This window comes from Salmo salar, chromosome 18 (genome assembly GCF_965601325.2).
Source record: "Salmo salar chromosome 18, fSalSal1, whole genome shotgun sequence".
Classification (NCBI taxonomy): domain Eukaryota; kingdom Metazoa; phylum Chordata; class Actinopteri; order Salmoniformes; family Salmonidae; genus Salmo; species Salmo salar.
The window spans coordinates 75,474,909-75,501,109 of NC_138308.1; the positions used below are offsets into that span (position 1 = coordinate 75,474,909).

Sequence of the window (26,201 nt, forward strand, 5' to 3'; positions counted from 1 at the left end):
ATGTTGGGATACTGGCCATTATTTAGCGGAAGGGGCACTCGGTCCTGATGTCATATATCTGGTGTCTGCTCCTTTTGCGTCAAGCATCTGTTATCCCTGATGCTAGCTGGCATTGAACCATATCGGATTCTGCACTATCCACAGATCCAACCCGCGACAGCGTGAACATGTCTCTTCGTGTATGTCTCATTTGAAGCCCCGGAACTAACTTAGTGTGTGCACATTTGATTGTGTGCATGTGGCTCTGTGTGGAGTTTTGTTCATTTCCACCCACTCCCTGGCCTGTTGACGATGCTGTGAACCTGGAAGGCAGCAGTTTCAGTTGTAGGACAATTGCAATTTATCTCTGGGCATGATTTCTTGGCTTCTAAGTGCAGCTAGTCGGCCATTTTGTCTGCCTATTTCAAACACTGGGGAATCCTGCTGAGCCTGCCTGGAATCCTGGGAATTAAACTTGTCCAGTATATCAGTGATAAACTGCCTTGACGTAGCCCTCGGCTCTCAAAGCCCTGGGAAGGGATAGGGCTGAAGATGGGATGGGGCTGAAAATCAAGATACGTGCAAGGACGTAATCGCAGCCGTGCCGTTAACGAGATCACCGGTGGCTTGTGCCCCTGGGTTCGCCGGCTTTTTGGAACCGTGTTGCGGGACAATCTAAAAATGAAACGGCGCTGGAAACATTGCGTGCCTGTGACAGGATAAAAATGGGAAGGAATGCTACGGGCCACGGTGTCAGCGTGTTTAATCGAAAATAATGGCTGGCAATTTATACCCGCGGTCCTGACCGACGCTGGATCTACTGATGCAAGACATCCAATTTTTATGTGCACATTCCATCACCCTGTTCAGTCTACAGATGTTCAGGGGCAGAAGTCAAACAGCAAATGATTCTATAGGTAGTAGTTATGAAAAGAACAGTGATAATCCAGAAAGGACTATAAGGTGCACGTGAGGGGTTGGGTGTGTGTGTATGTGTGTGTGTGTGTGTGTGTGTGTGTGTGTGTGTGTGTGTGTGTGTGTGTGTGTGTGTGTGTGTGTGTGTGTGTGTGTGTGTGTGTGTGTGTGTGTGTGTGTGTGTGTGTGTGTGTGTGTGTGTGCAGGAAGCAAGTGTGTGCAGTCTGTGCCATGGCTTGTCCCAGATTTGTTCAGCCTTAAAATTGATTGACTTTCGTGTCATTTCAGCCAACGGTCATCTGCAATAAGCAAAATAGGAAGGAGAAAAAAAACTAGCTTAAGGTTATCTGTTTCATTTGGAGCACCATGCAAATCAAGGCTGCCAGCAGTGGCTGTTGAGACAGCGAGAGGCCTGGCTGAAACCAGTCAATATTCTCTGCAAGTAGACACTAGACCATCCACTCTCCTTACTCCCTCCTTCCCTCCAACTGCACTCCCTCGATGCTGAAGACTTGAAGTAGAAGCAGGAAGAAAAAAAAGATTGAACAAAATAAATCAATGGCAGCCGTCTACAATACCCTTCCCATTTTGCTGGCCGCCTCCCAACATCCCTCGGCTAACGGGACATAAGAAGTCCCTTTTGCGTAGCTGTCTAACTTGAGGGGGCTTTGACAGCCAGGCAATTTATGAGACACCGTTTGAACTTCAGAGATGAGGTTGATGCCAAAAGGATGGATTTTTCCCCCTTTTTCTTGATGGGCATTTTCATAATGACCCCACTGTCTGATATGTTGTCAGATAAATGTCAACATTAAACCGCTGCTGGGCTCATCAAGTAAGTAAGTGTAATGAGTGAAAAGGAGAAGAGTATATAATATGTATAGAGGCAGTAATGCTAGAACTTTCCTATTAGGAATATTCTGTCATGTAATCAACCACAATCACCAGTGTGTGTCTCATAGCCATGAATGTAGGCTCATGTTCCGAATGAGCTCTCGACCTGGTTGTGCAAATGCACCCGTGTGCCAATACGAGATCTTATTTATGGATTTATGGAACTCAATTTGGAGCAACCAAAAAAAAAAAAAAAAACATATCCTGTGAGTCACAAAGGGACAAACCAGCTAAATACACAACTCTCTTCACGAACCCAGTATCGAGTTGCCGTTCTTTACGTCAGACCGCCTAATGAAGCCACGGTTAGCTTTACTGCCGACTTCTGTTTGACTGTTGCTGGGTGTGTCCCAAATGCCACCCTAATCCCTTTGCAGTGCACTACTGCAACATGGTCCCTGGTCAAAGGTAGTGCACTACATAGGTAAAAGGGTGCCATTTGGGATGCAATAAAATATTTGATTTAAGCACTCACACGGCTTGCCTAATTTCGCTATGGCTTAATGAATGTCGTTTGAAATAATAAGCCTTTATTGAACAGAAATAATAGGCCTTTATTGAACAGAAATAATAGGCCTTTATTGAACAGAAATAATAGGCCTTTATTGAACAGAAATAATAGGCATCTGTATCCATACAACCCTAAATGAGTAGACACCATTTCAACAGATAATCACCTCACTGCAGTAGTGTTCTACGCTTCATTGTCTTGCCATTAAGGGCAATAAAGTTACACTGAATCCATTGTTTTTAGAAGAGGTGCTACATACCACAGTATTCTGGGACACCATTAGTCCCTTCCTCCATTTGGATGGCATGCAACCACTCTTACTGAGCACGATAAACATAGTCTCTGAATCCTGGGACTTTCCTGGCCTCATCCAAGGCTTTCTATTCTGTCTACTTCCGAGACAAGACAAGAAAGAAACTACAAATGCCTCCAACATGCTCAAATAGTAAACAAGAGTGAGAATCCTAAAGATGCTTGGGTAATGAAGTCCGCTGGGAAGGGCAGAGACACAATTAGAGGCAAGAAGCAATGAGATGAACAGGGCAGGGATCTATCTCTGAAGAGAGGGATTTTAGGCACTGGGTACTGGTGTCACTGATGACATAGAGGCAGTGGAGTCATGCAGCCATTGCAGATGGCAGATACTTAATGAGAGGGAAAGAGGGAAGGAGGGGGAGAGAGGGAAGAAGGGGGAGAGAGGGAAAGAGGGAAGGAGAGGGAGAGAGGGAAGGAGGGAATAAGGGGAGGAGAGAGGGAAGAAGGGGGAGAGAGGGAATGAGTGGGAGAGAGGGAATGAGGGGGAGAGAGGGAATGAGGGGGAGAGAGGGAATGAGGGGGAGAGAGGGAAGGGGGAGAGGGAATGAGTGGGAGAGAGGGAATGAGGGGGAGAGGGAACTAGAGGGAAAGGAGCGAAGAGATGGAATGAGTGGCGAGAGAGGAAATGAGGGGGAAAGAGGGAAGGAGAAGGAGAGAAGGAAGGAGGCAAGGGAGTGGTGAGAGCCAACCCTGTTGAGAGAAACGAGGAAGTTCACGGTTCCCAACATTTCTGTTCAGACTTGTCGTGATAGAATGCTATGGCCTTTCATCAGCCCAAAGGTTGCTTGAGCACCATAGGGAGTCATGAAATACAGAAAGTATTGGCGAGATATACTGTACATTTAGGTAGAGTAGGCATGTGTTTGGTCAGCCGTCTAGCCCTCATTGGTCTTTAGGAACGGTGGTGACCGCTACAATTGGACGCAATTGTTGAAAAAGAACAGCAGCAAATAAATCCCTGGTGCAATGTCACGCAGCCTGGCAGCCAGGCAGAGCAGCAGACAGCAATATGCTAGCAGCTAGCACAGGACATTCTCCTTCAACACTCTCTGTTGAGATTATTCCAATGGACGGTTGGGAACATTTCCAAAACAGCAGGGGGGGCGGATGGGGGGAATGGAGGGATCCGAATGGAAGGAAGGCTTCTATTGTTGTCATGTTTTCATGACTACTAAAAAAAACCTTTCTATGAAGTGTGACAGAATAAGCCAGTGATACAAAAGCGGACACTCCTACCACGCAACCCCCTTTCTTCCTCTTCCTGGGTTCTTTCCGATACAGAACCAATTGTGGAGAAGAAGAAGGGGAAAATTGTTTAGGAATATTAAAATGTGAAACAGCCAGCGACGATAAATCAGAAGTGCCAACCCCTTTACACTGATGTTGGCTTACCTGGGAAATGGTTAAAACATATTTTTTCCCAGCTGGCTTTTTTTACTCTGCCAATCCCCAGGCGAGAAATCTAACTTGACACCAACACAGATCAAAATTGAGATCCAAAGTTAGCCAGCAATTTCACAAGTTGAGAGGCTCTGGTTTTGGCATGTGAGGCCATTCATTCATACTTAAAGAGTGGATAAAAGTTTGTTTTTTCAAAGACTTTCATTCTCTTTCATTGATTACTCTCTAGATCTGTGAGCGAATAGCTGTCTGTCTCTCTTCCTCGCTCCCTCCCTCACTCTTTTCTGTCATCCTTGCCCTCCTTCTTCTCCACAAGATGGATGACGTCCCGCTTCTTCTCTTCCATTGCTCTCTCTTTCTCTGTAGAAATGTGGATTTTTCATGGTTCTTTCTATTCCTTTTCTCATTCACTCGGTGGCGTCTACCTGTCCATCTCTATGTAACGGCTGCTGTATGTCAGTGGTTTGAGTTGTCCATCTCTTATTTACTAACTATTTCCCTCTGACACGTCTAACTGTGTGAGTGTGTGGAGGTGTGCTAGGCACCGTTTTCATCTCACTCGTTCCAGCCGTGCATTTTTCTCTGTGGACAGGATTGACCAGAGATCTTCATTCTGTCTGACGAGGATGATGAAGTCTCTCTCTGAAACACACATTTTCTCCCCTGTGGCCTAGAGGCGTGTTAAATCCCCATTTTGATCACCGGCGGGCCTGTGGGATCAGCGCTTGATTACTAAATTCATCCTTGTGCCTCCAGTCCCTCACTCTGAGCACGCATACACACACACGCACACACACACAAACCGATTTGGGCACTCACAGGGAACTGTATGTACTGGGGACTACCCACACACACACAGAGAAAGAGAGGGAGAGAGACAGGGAGATGGAGACACACCTCAACTGTGACGGGCTATTTGGCTCAAGATTGCCACCGAGCATCATCTGGTTGCTAGGTTGCCATTCATCTGTGTTGGAATGAGTCAAATCCCAAATGACAGTTGCAACAAATCAAACCTATGAATTGATCTCTTTGTATTTGTCTGTGTTACATGAACATACTTCAGTGTCCAACATCTCACAAGTTGGTATAACTATGTCCCATATGCATATTTCAGCACGACATTGTCCAGTTATTATACCTTTAAGCCTTCTTGGAATGTTTCTTTAGACTGCGGGGACTGTTCCGCACATGCAACGAAAAGGCCGAGGCAGGTTGAGAATTAGGCGGTCGGCATTGAGTTGCATTCCTGGCATTTGGGACCTTGAACAGCACACAGCAACCTACTACCACTACTGAGGTAGTCAGGTCAAGGAGACCTGTGGTGAACATACAGTATAATGGAGATAGCGCTATTGTTGATCCTCTGCCTTGTGTTTGCCTTCCGAACAGTAGAAATGTGCTGAGTCATCCTTTATTTCCGTCAGGGGACAAAAAAAAATCTACAGCTATCGAGCATCACAGCATCTGGTCGTTTCTGACATCAAATGTTATCTTTGGAGCCAAATGATGTATATTATCATAATGTGTCTAGATTATCATCCCTGTGCAATAATATCATGACCTTATTAGAAGGGTATATACTGTCTCTGTATATTTGTGACAGCTTCATTTGTTCCAGCCTGGACTACTTTCATCAGTAACCTGACCTCTCATGTGCCTGTGGCTAAACTTTCCCATATTCTAACCCCTACCATCTTATGGGGTATTTCTTTTCTTTTTTTATATGCTCTCATCCATACATAGTTTATATCCGACTATGTGCTTGCAGGGCGAAACCTAGTTTGCTGTTATTGCTGTAGTTGACACTTCATAACCTTATTTGAGGCTGTGGTCGATTGCAGCTCTACTGCTCCATATTTTTCAAACTTAGAGATGATATTTGTGAATAAATATGTAGGTAGAGTCAAAGAATGTTTGGGCTTTACCGCACAAGTATGGCCTCCAATGCTGAACAAATCATTAATAGACTACCAGCATATAGCCTTCCCTGTAGCTCAGTTGGTAGAGCATGGTGTTTGCAACGCCAGGGTTGTGGGTTCGATTCCCACGGGGGGCCAGCACAGAAAAAAAAAAAAATGTATGAAATTGTATGAAATGTATGCATTCACTACTGTAAGTCGCTCTGGATAAGAGCGTCTGCTAAATGACTAAAATGTAAATGTAAAAATATAAATATGCTAGCGGGTCATCCGAGCCATATTTCTTTCTTTTTTTTGGAGCCAACTAAATATAAAGAAGGCTCCTGTCTACAGAACAGTATCAACTTGCCCTGCATGATGCAACAAGTGAAACCCCTCTGACATACTTCTTAAAATATACATGAAAAGGCTACGTATGTAGCGTCTGCTAGCACCCGGCTCACTTTGAAGATACAAACACAGCCTTCACCTGTCATCATGAATCGGATGCTACAAATATCACAATGCGAAAGGAGAACAAAAAAAGAATAGGAAGAGAGAGAGAGAGAGAGAGACCTCATACTGAGAATAGTCATAAACATTAGCGTCATCCAAACGCTTCAACATGACAAACCCGAGTGGTCTATTACATATGAAATGATGGCAAAATATGCAAGGGACTGACCCGTGAACCAAATACGAACAGCAGCCAGAAACGAAAGTGAGACAGTATTGCCTTCATAACCAAGTCTTTCAATATACAATTCCTTTTTATTCATTTGAGAGCTGAGTACAATTTCTTTTCCCACAGGACAAACTCCTATGCCGTTCGCCGGTGATAAAATTCTCCCAAGCAACTCCAATCTATATTAATAGATGAATAATGACTCCAGCCACCAAACTGTCTACACTCATTAGAGCAGAACTGTAAAAGAGAGCCAGCTGCTTACCTAGGTGATCACACACACACATTCACACACACACACATTCACACACACTCACATAAACACACACACACATATATGCTCAAACACACTCTCTCACACACACACACACACGCACACGCATGCACGCACACACACAACCACAGGTGATGCCACTCTACCCTGGCCTCTGGCATCAGCCCCCCCCCATCCACACACCACCCCTCCCCCCTAAAAATAATATACTGCGTCTCTCCCGGCACAATTCATCTTGTAATCTGCCTTAAAGCTGCTAAGCTTCCCTTGGTCTAAATTAATTGGGAACTATAGAGGGAACAGGAGCCTTGATGCCCTGGCCTGGATCAGAGAGACACGAGGCGACACAAAAAAAGCAGACTATCGGTCTCTCTATCCCCCTCTTTCTCTTTACCCTTCTCTGTCTTACACTCTCTCTCTACCTCCCTCTGTTACTCTGTTGCTCTCTCTCTCTCTACCTCTCTCTCCTTTGCCGTCTATCACTCCCTCTCTCTCTCTACCTCTCTCTCCATTACCATTCCCCTTCAAAATGGTGGTCATTACGCCGGACATGAAAAGTCATTTTAGTTCTGCATGGTTTCTTCAAAGCTGCTGGGCTATAATTGCATCATGAGGAAAGAGAGAGAGAGAGACAGAGAGAGAGAGAGAGAGAGAGAGAGAGAGAGAGAATGAGTGAGAAAGAGAGAGAGAAAGGATGTAATAAAAAAGAAAGAAAGAGACAGAGAAAGACAGAGAAACAGAGAGATAGAGAGATCGATAAAGAGATAGATAGAGAGAGACATGGGGCTGGAGGGAAACGGGATCAGAGAGGGCGGGAGGGAGACAGAGAGATAAACAGAGAGAAACATAGAGAGAGACATAGAGAGGGAAACAGAGATAAACATAGAGAGGGAAACATAGAGAGAGACAGAGAGAGACATAGAGAGGGAAACAGAGAGAGACAGAGAGAGACATAGAGGGAAACATAGAGAGAGACAGAGAGAGACATAGAGGGAAACATAGAGAGAGACAGAGAGAGACATAGAGGGAAACAGAGAGAGACAGAGAGAGACATAGAGGGAAACAGAGAGAGACAGAGAGAGACATAGAGGGAAACAGAGAGAGACAGAGAGAGACATAGAGATGGAAACAGAGAGAGACAGAGAGAGACATAGAGATGGAAACAGAGAGAGACAGAGAGAGACATAGAGATGGAAACAGAGAGAGACAGAGAGAGACATAGAGATGGAAACAGAGAGAGACAGAGAGAGACATAGAGATGGAAACAGAGAGAGACAGAGAGAGACATAGAGATGGAAACAGAGAGAGACAGAGAGAGACATAGAGATGGAAACAGAGAGAGACAGAGAGAGACATAGAGATGGAAACAGAGAGAGACAGAGAGAGACATAGAGATGGAAACAGAGAGAGACAGAGAGAGACATAGAGGGAAACAGAGAGAGACAGAGAGAGACATAGAGATGGAAACAGAGAGAGACAGAGAGAGACATAGAGATGGAAACAGAGAGAGACAGAGAGAGACATAGAGATGGAAACAGAGAGAGACAGAGAGAGACATAGAGATGGAAACAGAGAGAGACGAGAGAGAGACATAGAGATGGAAACAGACAGAGACAGAGAGAGACATAGCGATGGAAACAGAGAGAGACAGAGAGAGACATAGAGATGGAAACAGAGAGAGACAGAGAGAGACATAGAGATGGAAACAGAGAGAGACAGAGAGAGACATAGAGATGGAAACAGAGAGAGACAGAGAGAGACATAGAGGGAAACAGAGAGAGACAGAGAGAGACATAGAGGGAAACAGAGAGAGACAGAGAGAGACATAGAGATGGAAACAGAGAGAGACAGAGAGAGACATAGAGATGGAAACAGAGAGAGACAGAGAGAGACATAGAGATGGAAACAGAGAGAGACAGAGAGAGACATAGAGATGGAAACAGAGAGAGACAGAGAGAGACATAGAGATGGAAACAGAGAGAGACAGAGAGAGACATAGAGATGGAAACAGAGAGAGACAGAGAGAGACATAGAGATGGAAACATAGAGAGAGACAGAGGGAAACATAGAGACAGAGGGAAACAAAGAGAGAAACATAGAGACAGAGGGAAACATAGAGACAGAGGGAAACAAAGAGAGAAACATAGAGACAGAGGGAAACATGGAGAGAAACATAGAGACAGAGGGAAACATAGAGACAGAGGGAAACATGGAGAGAAACATAGAGACAGAGGGAAACATAGAGAGAAACACAGAGAGAAACATAGAGACAGACAGAGAGAAACAGTGAAACAGAGCGAGAGCTTTAGATGAGCAGTGTGGACAGAACACATACTGTATGACACATCAGCCTTAATCTTTGGATTTCTAGAGTAGCTAAGATACCAACGTGATACCAAGATGAGAATATTTGTGGATTCATGTACTGCAGGGGAAATCAGGGAACATTTTCAAATGATGAAAATCCATCACTGTTAAATGCATTCCTCAGTCGTGAAATTACTGTGGGCCTATGTCACTGCACTTTCTAATAGAACTTTCCCCATGTAGACAGCAAACAAATGAAAGACCTAGGCTAAATCATCTTAGTTCTTCAATTCCATTAGCTTTGTTTTTTTTTCTCTTCTATTTCACACAAAAATATATTATTTTCCGTACAGCTGAACAAAAAGCCAAAAAGCTAAGGGGACCACATTGGATTCTTGATCTGATGTAAGAAATAGCCGAACCATCTGTGGGCTTAAATGTGGAAGAAAATCAAAGAGTTGACTGCCTCAGCATGAGAAAAACAAGATCAAAACAGAAGTCATCTCCCTTTTGACAAAACTTCCTCCACTGTTGTCCATGATCATCTGTTATGTACATCTCCACAGGACCACCTTAAATGGTATGTTTGTATGTTTGTCTGTGTGTGCGTGTCTGTGTCTGTGTGTGTACCCATGTGTGTGTCCATACCTATTTGTGTGTGTTTACAAGGTTGTAACAATCTCTGTCCAGACTGTTTACAATCCCTGAGGGTTAAATGTAGGTTGAACATCCCCAGTTTGAGCTAGCCACTGGTCAGATTTGGCTACTCTGAGCCAAGTCTCAGTCCCTAGCACTTATCTGTTGCCACCCCTCTCTCTCTCTCTCTCTCTCTCTCACAGCAGGTAGTGTAATAGTTCTTTGAAAAAGCCTGTCAACCATCTTGAAAGTTCTTCCAATGCCCCCTTTATCATAACACTGTTGCTGATTGGCTCTGGGCTATAACTACAGCAGAATGCCTCAGAACCACATTTTTTAGCCTAGTCATTCCTTTCTGAGAGATATAGAGAGAGGGGGAGAGAAAGAGAGAGAAATAGAGAGGATGAAATCGAGAAAGTGAGAGCAAGAGAGAAACCAACAGAGAATATAGACTGGAGAATACGCCTTCTGTGCCAAATCACTTTTTGTTCCCCTCATGCAGCAGAAACAAATTTTAAAACTGTCATACTTTAATTGAAATTCCATCACTTTTGTGGCTGCTATTGTGGAATAATTTGATAAAGCGCTGTGACATGAATGCACATAGCGGGGCGTGACTTCCATTTCTCCTGCCTTTTATTTCCCCCGTTCAGTCCGTTATTTAAATGAACCCCTCTGTGGATTCTGTTCTGGCCCAAAATTACAGATAAGAGAAAAGGAGACGATAACAAGGGCAAAAAGACACCACCATTTTGGGTGAAACCTGGAAACGTGTCATATTAAGCGTAAGTCTACCCAGCTACTTAGCCATGTATCAAAGGGAAACGTCATATTAGCAACCAGAACAGCTAAACTGTTTCTTAACATTTGTTTCCATTAGTTTCCAGTTGGTACTTGCTAACTGCTAACGATTGGCAGCGACTAGCATTCTGTCGAGCCAAAATGGAGGTCAGAATCCCATCCCTTTTCCATGCAATGCTACTACAGACCCCAATTCAAAGCCATAGCAGTAGCCGCCCACCTATCTCCTCACAACTGGCTACAGGCATGTGGCATATCTGTTGAAACCCAATCCGCCACTGAAGAACAGCTGCAGAGAGAGGCGGCCGTGGGGCATTCCCTCCCATTTGTGGCACGTGGGTGGTCGCCTGATCGACCCTATAGCTTTAAGTCTGCATCCTCCACCATGAAAGCGAGGGAGAGACAGAGGAGAGGATCTAGAGAGTAAAATGGATTTGCTTGGTAATACTACTTAAAAGTCTAAAGAAGTGTCTTGGTTGGGAGGAATGTGTGTATGTGTATGCAAATACTGTGTGTGTGTGTGTGTGTGTGGTGTGTGTGTGTGTGTGTGTGTGTGTGTGTGTGTGTGTGTGTGTGTGTGTGTGTGTGTGTACATGCGTGCCTGTGTGATGTCAAGTTTTCATCTTGACAGGGTGATGGACAGTAGAGGTGATTCCGCCTGGGTGTGAAAATATGTTTCTTATTACTCGGACCCCAGTGGGTTAAGCTGAACATCAGTAAAGTGCTAGTGTTTTCCTCCGTGTCAAGCCAACTCCCAGTGGCAGACTTCTTTGAATGTGTCTCTAATGGCACCATATTCCCTATGTAGTGCACTACTTTTGACCCTATGGATACCCTATGGGCCCTGGTCAAACGCAATGCACCACATGGGAATGTGTCCCAAATGGCACCCTGCTTTATATCAGGCAACCACCCTTGAATACTTGTTGGGTAGAACTAGGGGGTTAGGGGAAGGAATGTAAGCACGGGTAAATCAGTAGATGAAGGGGCTTAATGATTAACATGGCGGGCTGCAGCCAATTGAAACAGGAAGGAAGGCCGGAGAGAAACATGATTACTTCATTATGATGTGGGACTGACCAGTGTTTTGCAAAATCAAACTATTTCCTCATTTGTCACATTGCATCAGGTTCTCATTGGTAAACTGGGTTAATAGAATAGGGCCCCTTGACACACACATGAAGGCATACACACATGTACGGATGCAAACACACATACTGTACACACACATCCACACTTACATAGGCACGTTACCACACACACACGCGCACACACGCACACACACACACACACACACACACACACACACACACACACACACACACACACACACCACACACACACACACACACACACACACACACACACACACACACACACACACAGTACCAGTCAAACGTTTGGACACACCTACTCATTACAGGGTTTTTCTTTATTTTTACTATTTTCTATATTGTAGAATAATACTGAAGACATCAAAACCATTAAACATTTTGAAAGTTTCTTCAAGTGCAGTTGCAAAAACCATCAAGCGCTATGATGAAATTGGCTCTCATGAGGACCACCACAGGAAAGGAAGACCCAGAGTTACCTCTGCTGCAGAGGATAAGTTCATTAGAGTTAACTGCACATCAGATTGCAGCCCAAATAAATGATTCACAGAGTTCAAGTAACAGACACATCTCAACATCAACTGTTCAGAGGAGACTGCGTGAATCAGGCCTTCATGATCAAATTACTGCAAAGAAACCACTACTAAAGGACACCAATAAGAAGAAGAGACTTGCTTGGACCAAGAAACACAAGCAATGGATATTAAATTTTGAGATTTTTGGTTACAACTGCCGTGTCTTCGTGACAAGTAGAGTAGGTCAACGGATTATCTCCACATGTGTGGTTCCCACCGTGAAGAATGGAGGAGGAGGTGTGATGGTGCTTTGCTGTTGACACTGTCTGTGATTTATTTAGAATTCAAGGCACACTTAACCAGCATGTCTACCACAGTGACACGCCATCCAATCTGGTTTGCCCTTAGTGGAACTATCAGGACATTGACCCAACACACCTCCAGGCTGTGTAAGAGCTATTTGACCAAGAAGGAGAGTGATGAACTGCTGCATCAGATGACCTGGCCTCCACAATCACCCAAACTCAACCCAATTGAGATGGTTTGGGATGAGTTGGATCACAGAGTGAAGGAAAAGCAGCCAACAAGTGCTCAGCATATGTGGGAACTCCTTCGAGACTGTTGGAAAAGCATTCCTCATGAAGCTGGTTTAGAGAATGCCAAGAGTGTGCAAAGCTGTCATCAAGGCAAAGGGTGGCTACTTTGAAGAACTCAAATATAAAATATATTTTGATTTGTTTTATAACTTTTTTGGTTATGACATGATTCCATATGTGTTATTTTATAGTTTTGATGTCCACTATTATTCTACAATGTAGAACATGGGGGGGGGGGGGGGGTAATTTGGGCCTGCTGGTACAAATAAGGTAGATTACACCAGATGATTACAGGGGAAGACAAGTCGATGGGGTGATTGTTAGCAGACCTTTTGGCACTCTGTGGCCTTCTCTCTCCAACCAGGTTGGCGCCCCATAATTGCAGCCTGTGTTTATGTATCCGTTTTTATAATGTAAGTGTTGATTTTTCATTCCACAGCTCATAATGGAAGGCCACAACCTTGGCTTGCATTCGATGAGCAGTGCTCACAGACACACAGGCACACACACACACACCAAACACACACACACACACATTCACACACAAAACACACACACACTTCGCAAACATACTTTTTTTGCTTCCCCTTCGGAAATAGGATGGTGAGTCATAGCCAATTAGATTTGGTGGGAACAATAGCAGTGTAAAACGAGAGCCCAATTCTTTAAGAGGGTACTTGGTTTTGTCTCATTCAGAGACTGAATGCTGAGTTCATACCATCTCAAGATGTTTCAGTTATATTATAAATCCCTCTGCTTGGTTCACACTATGTAGGCCTAAGCCTTTTGACCATAGTGGAACATATTAAAGGCTAAGTATATTTACAAAAGTCACTGGAAACTTGATAAACATCTTCCTGTACACCTGGAGCGCGGATCATGATGCTAACTGGTGTAAACTCCAATAACATTTGGCTATTTTCAGAATGAGGTTGTCACAATAGCAACATTTTACTAATGACGTGATACCAGGCCAAGTATCACGATACCGAGAAGTATCGTGACACCACAGGGTATCTGAGTGACTCATTACAAAATCAATGGGGACCCTGTGTCATGCCATTTTGGTCATTTTAGATTCTCCCTGACTGTTTAGTTTTATTTTGGTGATTGTTACTTCTGAAAAATATGATCTTCTTTAAAAATATATATATAACAATGAAAACATTTTACCATCATATTTTTTGGGGGGGAGTGGCGGCTACTATTAACAGAGGGGAAAACGCTGCACTTTATACTGTATAATAGAAAAGGATAATGCAGATTTGCTCTTATCCAAAGGCCTACCTGTGATTGGGCAGGAGGAATGTAGTAAGGGATATAAATCCATAATGATTTAAGTTTTCATTGTGACAGTTAGGGGATAAACAACCAGGTCTTTATGAAACCATCCTATACACCCTCTCTCCCTCACGCACAGACACACCAAACACAATTTAAGGAACACCAGAAAAATGGATGTTTCTGCATAGAATTACACTGATTAGGCATATGCATCCTACCTTTGAAGCATCTCTTTGAGTAGGCTATCTATCCTTTTTCCGTTTCCCCTGTGCATAGCCAAGGGGTACCATGTTGTAAGCTAGCTAGCCAGTGGCAGTGCCACTCAAAGGTTGCATAGTCAGACTGGCTTGTTTGTTCTTACAGGCGAAATGAAAATATATCTACGTATCCACTTTGCTGGCGCTGCGAGCAACTCCAATAATTAACAAAATGTAACAACAGAAAGCTCATCACTACCTTCACACCCCAGCTCGCAATTACGGCTAAATAATATTTTTAAACTGATGGAGATGCGCAGAAAGAACGGACGGAGAGAAGCAGATGAGTAGGCTAAGAACCCATTTATCTGCGCTTACGGCACGCAGAGGCCAAATTGAGCTCCGTACCGCATCATCGTGCGCCTCTCACATGTTGTAACAATGCAGAGGGCTCCGTATAGCTCCGCATTGATATGATTGTTTGACGGTAGGTGGGGGGGTCCTGTATAAACACAAACTCACTTCCTTCACAACAGCTCTGCTCATCTGTTCTGAGCCGCTCGGCGAAGCGCACAAAGTATGAATGCCGTGACTTCTGCAGAGGCCAAGTCACAGTAAATGCTGCACGGCCAATGCAGACGTCGGAATGACCATGCAGCGCCTTTCATGGCTGGTTAGGGGCTGCTCTCAGCTGTCACGCGTGGTATTGGATGAAGCACTCATAGCTCAGTGGGTGATACACTCTGCGTCCGCACACTTTTAGTTTTTTTTTCTGATCTACACGATTCACATGGATGACCTATTTTGAGATCAAACGGTGAATATCGCTGAAAAGTGCAGAGTTTACATCCCTGGGGAATAGAACATTCTAGCCAGGTGAATGTACAACAAAAACATGTCCTGGGGGGGGGGGGGGGGCTCTGACTCCCCACAAAGAGAATCTATTTAACCCTTTGGCAGCAGGCTGTTCTCGTGTCAGCGGCCTGTGTACTGTGTCATGTTCAGTCCCAGCACGAAACACACACTGCAAATGAACTAAAAGCCTCACTCTCATCGATACACAATGCAGTCTTCCCCTGCCTCACTGAGTCATAGAAACTTGGTTTGTTATGACGAAAAGGTTCTTCAAACACAGCCATAAATTGTTTCAAAGGATTTCACAGGGAAAGCAGCCAAGGACAGAGTCAGACAAGGTGGGTGCTTCAACCCTGCTTTCAAAACAGCAAAACTCAACTCTCTTTGGTTTGAACAACTCAAATCGACTAGGCTATTCCACGTAAACGTATATTCGTTTAGTCTCCTCTTTGGAGGGAGGCTGTCGTAACGGCGAAATTAGAAAGCGAACAAGTAGCGACAGGCGCTAATTGCTGTGTGTCAAAATTGGGCGAGTGCTAATTGTTGGAGCTGAGAAACTGTAAAACATAGAAGACAGTATTGGTGCTTGGGTGAGCTCTCTGAAAGCGCTTACGGCCTACAAACTACATGGAGATTGCTCAATCACACAGCTGCTCACGTAAAGAGACGTGGACACACACACACACAGTCATACGCACACACATAATTACAAAGCACTTACTAGACATTTTCAACACCTCACTACCCCAACCCCTCTTAATGGATTGTATTTCACTCAGAGCAACAAACTCAACACAACCCAGTACTGAGCTATAACGCAGCTGAACGGACATGGACTGTAGCATAACCAAATGCCAAGTCATTTGCATGTACTGTTTCATACATGCACGTACTCTTTTACTCTGCCTAGAAAAGTCTCAAACCCAGAAAATGTAATAAAATGATACACTGCATACAAAAACAAGCAATTAACCCAAAATGTGATGACTTTCTTCAAAATCTAAGAAAATAATTTATCCAAAAAGATCAGCAGTAGACCAGCACACAGCATTATTATTCTAAATAAATGTCTACAACAACCATGATAACAGGAGCTTTACAACATGGAACATCTCTTGAGGGGCATTGGTAAGGCTAAGGGGAGAGAATTTAGCCTGTCTTCCTCTGGCATCACTGGCCATATAAACCCCATTGGCCATTCTCTGCTCTGCATTCCGATGTCTTACTGTAGAGTAGAGTAGGCTATGAAGGCCCCTAGTGGCTAAACTTGCTCAGCGAGCACAGGTGTTGTTCGCAAGTTTTACTGGAAAAAAATTGTCATGGAAAAAAAAGGTTCGCTTTCACCTGATTTAGTGACAGGCGTTTTCGCCTTTATTTGTGTGCCCTTTTCAACGCATGTAAACCCAGGGATATAGTTCGCTCTGTCCGACAGTTTAGTTTGGACCGCTGGGAAACAAAAATGTGTTCCAAAAATAGGCGACAACATAGATAAGACGCGCGTCTCTTCCAAGTGCGAGGAATGCGGCTTTAAATCATGATAGCACAAACATCGTTGTTTTCAAATTAAACTCTGATATCAATATCGTAATCTTAAAAGAGGATCATCGATTAATCGAAAAAAAAATCTGAAGAGCAAATAAAAATACTTTATGAATGTTTTATGAACCCGATCATCTATCGATAATTGATATTATTCTAACATAGGACTACACAATACATTAACTGTATTTCCGTAGCCTTCTGCTGTAGAATTTACATTATCATACAGTAAACGAATACCCAGATCCTCAAAATCGTCTAGTCTACTAGAATAGTCATAAACATAATAATTCAAATACCTATTGTTATCCTGTTCTAAATGTGCATGTATATTGCGTAATTTAATTCAATGGGATGCTCTCGTCCTTCACAAAATAGGCACTGGTCTATCAGTCAATTCCATCTCAATTAACTGCAGTCTTCTTTTCCACTCTATAGGCCTACATAATAAAAACAACAAACTCATCGATAAGTATAACTCACGAAATGCCTAAGCACAGACATAGTTTGGTGCTCCATTATATTTGACACTAAACAAATACCACAAAACCAATCGCATCTTAACACGCACCACACTATTTGAAAGACTTGTGGCGACGACTTCAATCCGTTCACACTATGCGTGAGAAGTCATACATCCACAAATTCGCCAATTTGAATGGTTATTTCCATAGAAGCTTACCTTATCATAGTTTTATTCAGTCTTTGAACTCGGTCTCCAGTTGTATAAGAATAGTCGCGAATTACATCCAGAATGACAGCAGTTTTAGATAAATAATCCGTCTGTACTTCTATATACGCTTCACTTCCAGTCTGTCCGCTCTTATTTCGCCTCTTTTCCTTGACTTTGTTTTTTTACTCTTTAATTAATCTTCCTCAAAGCAAGAGGCAAACCACAACAGCGAGCGTATGGACCAGAACGTCCAGCGATGAAAACGTGGTATATTTCCCGTCGTTGTGCGCGTTAGGTATTCATTATTCTATGTGTCGAGACTGTAGTTCTGTGTGTGCCGTGCAGCAGGGACGCGTTCTCGTTCTCTCTTGCCGACACTCATACACAGACTGCCCGACTCAGGCACAGAAACGGAGAGGGGATGGAAAGGTGACGTCACTCAACAGGAACAGCTCAACTCCCCCGGGATCAACTTTCTCCCCTTCAGTCCACCAAAGTAATGTTGACGTTTGGACACCAGGACACTTAACAGTTTTGAGGGAAACATTTGTCTAGCGTGGTAAAATAATCGGTCAATTGTTTCCAGATGGTGAAAATGTGTGAACTGAAGAAGAAATGTGTGTGTTTGCATGGGAGGGAGAGAGGGAGGAAAGAGAGAGAGAGTATGACGTTTTGAAATGTATTTATTATTTTGGAACTTCTGTGAGTATAATGTTTACTGTTAAATGTTATTGTTTATTTCACTTTTGTTTATTATCTACTTCACTTGCTTTGGCAATGTTAACATGTTTCCCATGCCAATAAAGCCCATGAATTGAGAGAGAGAGAGAGAGAGAGAGAGAGAGAGAGAGAGAGAGAGAGAATTTTGGCCATTCAGATTTAATTCATGGATTTGTTTTATCTGAGGAATTCCACTATTTACTTACAAAAGCTGCATGCAGTTAACAAATGTTCAAGAGGAATGATAACAATACATTACTGATGACAATGTTTTTGCCCTTGAAGAACCAATAATGTAATCACTAATGATTGTTTTAACAATGTAAGAATAACTACTCATATTATATTTAATACTACTATTACTACTACTAATGCTACTGCTACTTCTAATGCTACTGCTCCTTCTGCTACTACTACTACTACTACTACTACTACTTCTACTACTACTTCTACTACTTGTACTAATGACACTATGTGTTATTCATCTCTACACCTTTTTATAAGGCGGGTATTATCGACTGAGGCAAACATATCATTGTGCATTGTATTCTGCAGTTCACCAAGCCATAACAAAGTCAAGTGTATGCCGGGCCCTTATTTAGAGGATGAAAAACAATGTCCTGGGGCGACGAATGAGTGAGGGTGTTTGGAGAAAACTTGCTTTTGTGGCAGGGACCCAAAGCTTCTGATGAACAACTTAGCCCGCAGGCACAAACATCTCGCATCTAACAATGGTAACATTGAGAGAGCCACCTCACTCAGTATATCAGTGTCTCAGCCAACTCTCTGTCTCTCTATCTCTCTCCCCTCTCTCTCTGTCTCTCTCTATCTCTCTCCCCTCTCTCTCTGTCTCTCTATCTCCCTCCCCTCTCTCTGTCTCTCTATCTCTCTTCCCTCTCTCTCTGTCTCTCTATCTCTCGCCCCTCTCTCTCTGTCTCTCTATCTCTCTCCCCTCTCTCTCTGTCTCTCTATCTCTCGCCCCTCTCTCTCTGTCTCTCTATCTCTCTCCCCTCTCTCTCGGTCTCTCTCTCTCTCCCCTCTCTCTCTGTCTCTCTATCTCTCTCCCCTCTCTCTCTGTCTCTCTATCTCTCTCCCCTCTCTCTCTGTCTCGCTATCTCTCTCCCCTCTCTCTCTGTCTCTCTATCTCTATCTCTCTCCCCTCTCTCTCTATCTCTTTCCCCTCTCTCTCTGTCTCTCTATCTCTCTCTCCCCTCTCTCTCTGTCTCTCTATCTCTCTCCCTATCTCTCTCTCTGTCTCTCTATCTCCCTCCCCTCTCTCTCTGTCTCTCTATCTCTCTCCCCTCTCTCTCTGTCTCTCTATATCTCTCCCCTCTCTCTCTGTCTCTCTATCTCTCTCCCTATCTCTCTCCCTATCTCTCTCTCTGTCTCTCTATCTCTCTCCCCTCTCTCTCTGTCTCTCTATCTCTCTCCCCTCTTTCTCTCTCTCTATCTCTCTCCCCTCTCTCTGTCTCTCTATCTCTCTCCCCTCTCTCTCGGTCTCTCTAGCTCTCTCCCCTCTCTCTCGGTCTCTCTATCTCTCTCCCCTCTCTCTCTGTCTCTATCTCTCTCCACTCTCTCTCGGTCTCTCTCTCTCACTCCCCATTACATGTATCTGATTGAGTAATGTTGATTTATCCACACAAATACTATTGAGTTACACTTTAAGGGCAAAATTAGATATAGGAGCGTGTTGCTGAATATATATTTTATTGGTTAAATAAAATAGGCGGTTTTATAACAATGAACAATGTGGGCACACTTGAGAAATATGTCATTTCAAATAACTTTTGATTTAGCAATTATCCAGTTCTGGCTATGTGAAAATTACAGGTTTGATTAGACAGTGAAGTTCAGTTGTGCCTACTAAAGCAATGTTGTAAAATTGTTTGAATGTCATTGAAATGATTGTTTGAAAAACACGCGATTCAACCTGAGCCAAAGCCACAATTAAATGATTCGTCCTTGACATGTTTTGGTGGGTTAAAGCCTACAGAATATGATATGCAGTGTATGCATTCATATACCTAAAGTATGTAACATGAAAATGTCAACATTTCTTGAAAAGTTGTTGACATTTCTTGCAATGTACACCTTAAACATAGTGACTACACATGCTCAGACACATTACAGTACAAGCTATAACAGAAATACAATATGGCCGCAATACGACTAGCTACTGTTTTCAAGCCTGTTCTCTCTTTGAATATAATTGGATGAGACTAGTTATTAGATTTACAACCCCATGCTACGTCTAACCTTGTGGTTTTTATGTTCTTGGGTCAAGAACAAGAATCTTGGCACAGTTAGGGGAGTGTAATACGTCAGGCTATTGTTGATAAATGTGGGCAAGGGTGGGATTTCTTTCGAGCACTCATTACCTATAATGGGTGAACTTTGTCATGTAGTCCATGAACCAACTGTCCTTCAATAAGATGGATTCAAGACAAAGGCAATCCAGATGCTTGCCTATAATACAGTGTTTCTCTGCTTTTGCATGAGATAAGTCGAGTTTGTTCCCTATTATGTCTGGCAATGTAGTGATCTTTTACAGGTGACGCCACATCTGGAACAGATGGTGAATATCATAAGATGAACACTGTTACAAGGAGATTAGCATGAACTCAATAGTGTGCCAATAGGCATTATTCTGATGCTCTATATACGTCATGTTTACTCATCTACACAAAAGTATGTACATACAAAAGTATGCGGACACGTGCTCGTCGAACATCTCATTCCAAAATCATGGGCATTGATATGTAGTTGGTCCCCCCTTTGCTGCAATAACAGCCTCCACTCTTCTGGGAAGGCGTTCCACTACATGTTGGAACATTGCTGTGGGACTTGCTTCCATTCAGCCACAAGAGCATTAGTGAGGTCATGCACTGATGTTGGGCGATTAGGCCTGGCTAGCAGTTGGCGTTCCAATTCATCCCAAAGGTGTTTGATGGGGTTGAGGTCAGGGCTTTGTGCAGGCCAGTCAAGTTCTTTCACACCAATCTTGACAAACCATTTCAGTATGGACCTTGCTTTGTGCACGGGGGCATTGTCATGCTGAAACAGGAAAGGGCCTTCTCATAAACTGTTGCCACATAGTTGGAAGTACAGAATGGTCTAGAATGTCATTGTATGCTATAGTGTTAAGATTTCCCTTCACTGGAACTAAGGAGCCTGAACCATGGAAAACAGCCCCAGACCAGTATTCCTCCTCCACCAAACTTTACAGTTGGCACTATGCATTGGGGCAGGTAGCATTCTCCTGGCATCCGCCAAACCCAGATTCGTCCATCGGACTGCCAGATGGTGAAGTGTGATTCATCACTCCGGAGAACGTGTTTCCACTACTCCAGAGTCCAATGTTGGTAAGCTTTGCACCACTCCAGCTGACGCTTGGCATTGCATATGGTGATCTTAGGTTTGTGTGCGGCTACTCGGCCATGGAAACCCATTTCATGAAGCTCCTGACTAACAGTTATTGTGCTGACGTTGCTTCCAGAGGCAGTTTGGAACTTGGTGGTGAGTGTTGCAACCGAGGACAGACAATTTGTACGTGCTACGTGCTTCAGCACTCTACATTGTAGTATATAAAGTGGGAAACCCCTCCAACCACTATGGCAGGGTTCCCCAACTGGCAGCCCACGGGTGAATTTATTTGGTGACCCAAGTTTAAAAAAAACATTAAATACTGTAAAAACCTCAGCGATTCAGCTCCATGTGATTTTAATTTTGGAAATCTGTTCCAAAGTATTCCCTCGCATAACAGAGCGATATATGTGATCGTATACAAATGTAAGCAAGGTTTGAAATGATTATGTTTTAGTCAAATATTATATCTGTTTGGGCTTCTTGTGGTCAATTTGCATTCGACAAATTATTAGTCATTATGTTCCGGCCCCCTGAACATCTGCTCAAGAAAAAATCATCCCACGGCTGAATCTAGTTGATGATTTCTGCACTATGGTGTCCCCATATACTGTATGATAACGAAAACATTACAAATGCTAATGATATGTAAATGTCGCTAATTATGTCAAGAATCACAGAGTGTTCTCAGAAACTGCATATTGACTGAGGGTAATACATATATTATACCGGCTGTGTATTATACACAAACAACAACAACAACAAACACCCTCACTGTGGTACACTAAATCTCTGGAGAGCTCGACTAATCCCAAAAACACTGATGAGCTTTTGAATATCAGAAATTATGGGAGGTGGTGAATTCCCCTTTGACATGTGTTATTGGATACACCATCAAGTCCTATAATGCAAATTGGTGCCATTGATTATTTGTGCTTAAGGTAAGGCTGATCTGAACTGATAGACATATTTGTTTTTGTCACACAGAAAATATTGTTTTGTTGATTTGATCAATCCAAATGACATCATCCATATTGGCAACACTTTACAATGAGGTGTCCTTTCAAGGGATTGCAAAGGGTTGATTTAAGTGATAATACCCGAGAAGCTGGTGTTTGGAGGATATTGGAATGGGTGTTTTTAGGCCCGAGACAAATGTATTCATACTATTTCATCCTTCCACGAGATATAGTCCTGACACAAATCTAGGGTCGCTACCCAAGCCGGCTGGTCGTTTGTTCTATCAGTTCGGTTGCCAGAGACACGAGCCAGTCGTTAAGTATTTTTGTTCTAAATCTATGTTGTTCGTTATAAATGTTTCATTGCCATGATGGCTGGCAACGTTCTTATCCCTTCTTTGCTAGCTAGCTAACTTTGGCTAACATAGTCACGTCAAACAGTGCAGCCAGAATAACAATTGCTCTCTCGCCAGGCCACTGTTTAGAAGAGATAGCCAACTACAGAGCTAACACAATCACTTCAAACTGAAGCTGGAATGACAGCAAACTAGTTGCATTTTGTGTGTTTCTATTGACATTTCTTCGTATACAGTGCATTCGGAAAGTATTCTGACCCCTGGACATTTTCCACATCACAGCCTTATTCTAAAATGGATTACATTGTTCCCTCCCCCCCCTCATCAATCTACACACAGTACCCCATAATTACGAAGTGAAAACTGATTTTTCGAAAATATCACATTTACATAAATATTCAGACCCTTTACTCAATACTTTGTTGAAGCACCTTTGGCAGCGATTACAGACTCAAGTCTTCTTGGGTATGACACTACACCCTTGGCACAGCTGTATTTGCAGAGTTTCTCCCATTCTTCTCTGCAGATCCTCTCAGCTCTGTCAGGTTGGTGGGGGAGCATCGCTGCACAGCTATTTGAAGGTCTCTCCAGAGATGTTTGATCGGGTTGAAGTCTGGGCTCTGACTTGGACACTTATGGACATTCTGAGACTTGTCCTGAATCCACTCCTGCGTTGTTTTGGCAGTGTGCTTAGGGTCGTTGTCCTGTTGGAAGGTGAACCTTCACCCCAGTCTGAGGTCCTGAACGTTCTGGAGCAGATTTTCATTAAGGATCTCTCTGTACTTAGTTCAGTTTCTTTCCCTTGATCCTGACTAGTCTCCCAGTCCCGGTCGCTGAAAACATCCCCACAGCATGATGCTGCCACCACCATGCTTCAACATAGGGATGGTTCAATCTTGGTTTCTTCAGACCAGATAATCTTGTTGCTCATGGTCTGAGAGTCCTTTAGGTGCCTTTTGGCAAACTCCAAGCAGGCTGTCGTGCCTTTTACTGAGGAGTGGCTTCCGTCTGGCCAATCTACCATAAAGGCCTGATTGGTGGAGTGCTGCAGAGATGGTTGTCCTTCTGTAAGGTTCTCCCATCGTCACAGAGGAACTCTGGAGCTCTGTCAGAGTAACATCAGGTTCTTGGTCACCTCCCTGACCAAGGCCCTTCTCCCCCGATTGCTCAGTTTGGCCTGGCGGCCAGCTCTAGGAAGAGTCTTGGTAGTTCCAAACTTCATCCATTTAAGAGTAATGGAGGCCACCGTGTTCTTGGGGACCTTCAATGTTGCAGAAATGTTTTAGCACCCTTCCCCAGATCTGACCTTATATAGACAGGTGTGTGCTTTTCCAAATCATTTACCACAGGTGGACTCTAATCAAGTTGTAGAAACATCTCAAGGATGATCAATGGAAACTGGATGCACCTGAGGTCAATTTCGAGTCTCATAGCAAAGGGTCTGAATACTTATGTAAATACTGAATACTGTTTTTTATATTTTATAAATTAGCAAAAAAATCTAAAAACTTGTTTTTGCTTTGTCATTATGGGGTATTGTGTGTAGACTGATGATTACATGTTTTTATTTAATACATTTTAGAATAAGGCTGGAATGTAACAAAATGTGGAAAAAGGGAAGGTGTCTGAATACTTTCTGAATGCACTGTATAGCCATAAAAAGTATGCTGATTCATGATTTCAACTGGCTGATGAAAGCTGCGAGACCTGTCTGTCTCGTCCCGACTCCGAGACGTTCATTTTCATAGGACAGCTGGAGATCAAATTTCAAAATTAAAACATTGTTGGAAATGTCGGAGAGACTAGACAGCAAGGTTATTACAAATCTTTGGTGTTGAACCAAATGGTAGTCTAAAAGAAATGGGAGATAACGTCTAGATGCTTTTTACAGTGTAGATCTAGTATCTAAATTGCCTTGCTGAGCTGATGGGACAGTGGATTGCACAGTCAGATGGAACAGAGTAAATATACACTACCGTTCAAAAGTTTGGGTTCACTTAGAAATGTCCTCGTTTTTGAAAGAAAAGCACATATATTTTTGGCTAAAATAACATCAAATTTATCAGAAATACAGTGGATACATTGTTAATGTTGTAAATGACTATTGTAGCTGGAAACGGCTGATTTTTAATGGAATATCTACGTAGGCGGACAGAGGCCCATTATCAGCAACCATCACTCCTGTGTTCCAATGGCACGAAACAGACGCTTCACAAGTCCTCAACTGGCAGCTTCATTAAATAGTACCCGCAAAACAGCAGTCTCAACGTCATCAGTGAAGAGGCGACACCGGGATGCTGGCCTTCTAGGCAGAGTTCCTCTGTCCAGTGTCTGTTCTTTTGCCCATCTTAATCTTTTATTTTTATTGGCCAGTCTGAGATATGGCTTTTTCTTTGCAACTCTGCCTAGAAGGCCAGCATCCCGGTGTCGCCACTTCACTGTTGACGTTGAGACTGCTTTTGCGGGTACTATTTAATGAATCTGCCAATTGAGGACTTGTTTCTCAAACTAGACACTCTATTGTACTTGTCCTCTTGCTCAGTTGTGCACTGGGGCCTCCCACTCCTCTTTCTATTCTGGTTCGAGACAGTTTGCGCTGTTCTGTGAAGGGAGTAGTACACAGCTTTGTACGAGATCTTCAGTTTCTTGGCAATTTCTCACATGGAATAGCCTTCATTTCTCAGAACAAGTATAGACTGACGAGTTTCAGAAGAAAGATATTTGTTTCTGGCCATTTTGAGCGTGTAATCGAATCCACAAATGCTGATGCTCCAGATACTCAATTAGTCTAAAGAAGGCCAGTTTTATTGATTCTTTAATCAGAACAACAGTTTTCAGCTGTGCTAACATAATTGCAAAAGGGTTTTCTGATGATCAATTAGCCTTTTAAAATGATAAACTTGGATTAGCTAACACAACGTGCCATTGGAACACAGGAGTGATGGTTGCTGATAATAGTCCTTTGTATGCCTATGTAGATAGTCCATTTAAAATCTCTTGTTTCCAGCTATTATAGTAATTTACAACACTAACAAAGTCTACACTGTATTTCTGATCAATTTTATGTTATTTTAATGGACAAAAGAAATGTGCTTTTAAAAAAAAAAACAGGGACATTTCTAAGTGACCCCAAACGTTTGAACGGTAGTGTACATTTCAGCATCATAGAGTTAGCCGGTGGTAACTTGTGGAATAGGCACCGGCTGGAATGTGGTATTAACCAATCAAAATCCATGATTAGACACACCCGTTGTATAAACATAATTTATAGACAGTTAAGTATCATACATGAACAGCTATAGCTCATTGGTTGAAACTGAGTTATTGTCGTTATGGTGCTTGCAAAATAATGGGTCTGCTGACAGTGAGGATAGAATGTACTCAATGACAGCCACTTTGTCAGAGGGTACAAG

The 26,201-nt window shown here is 43.1% G+C and overlaps 1 protein-coding gene across 20 annotated transcripts in view; it reads right to left on the bottom strand.

Moving 5' to 3' along the window:
- Nucleotides 1-26,201, bottom strand: part of LOC106577623 (receptor-type tyrosine-protein phosphatase delta) — a 645,609-nt gene that overhangs the window by 206,893 nt on the left and 412,515 nt on the right. Inside the window, exon 1 of one of the 20 annotated variants that reach the window (XM_082965121.1) lies at nt 17,400-17,796. The exons of 18 other annotated variants lie outside the window; for them this stretch is intronic. The gene's annotated coding sequence lies outside the window, so the exon portion shown is untranslated. Of the gene's footprint in view, nt 1-17,399; nt 17,797-26,201 lie in introns of those variants that run through there. One more of the 20 variants, XM_082965137.1, reaches the window with a different exon arrangement.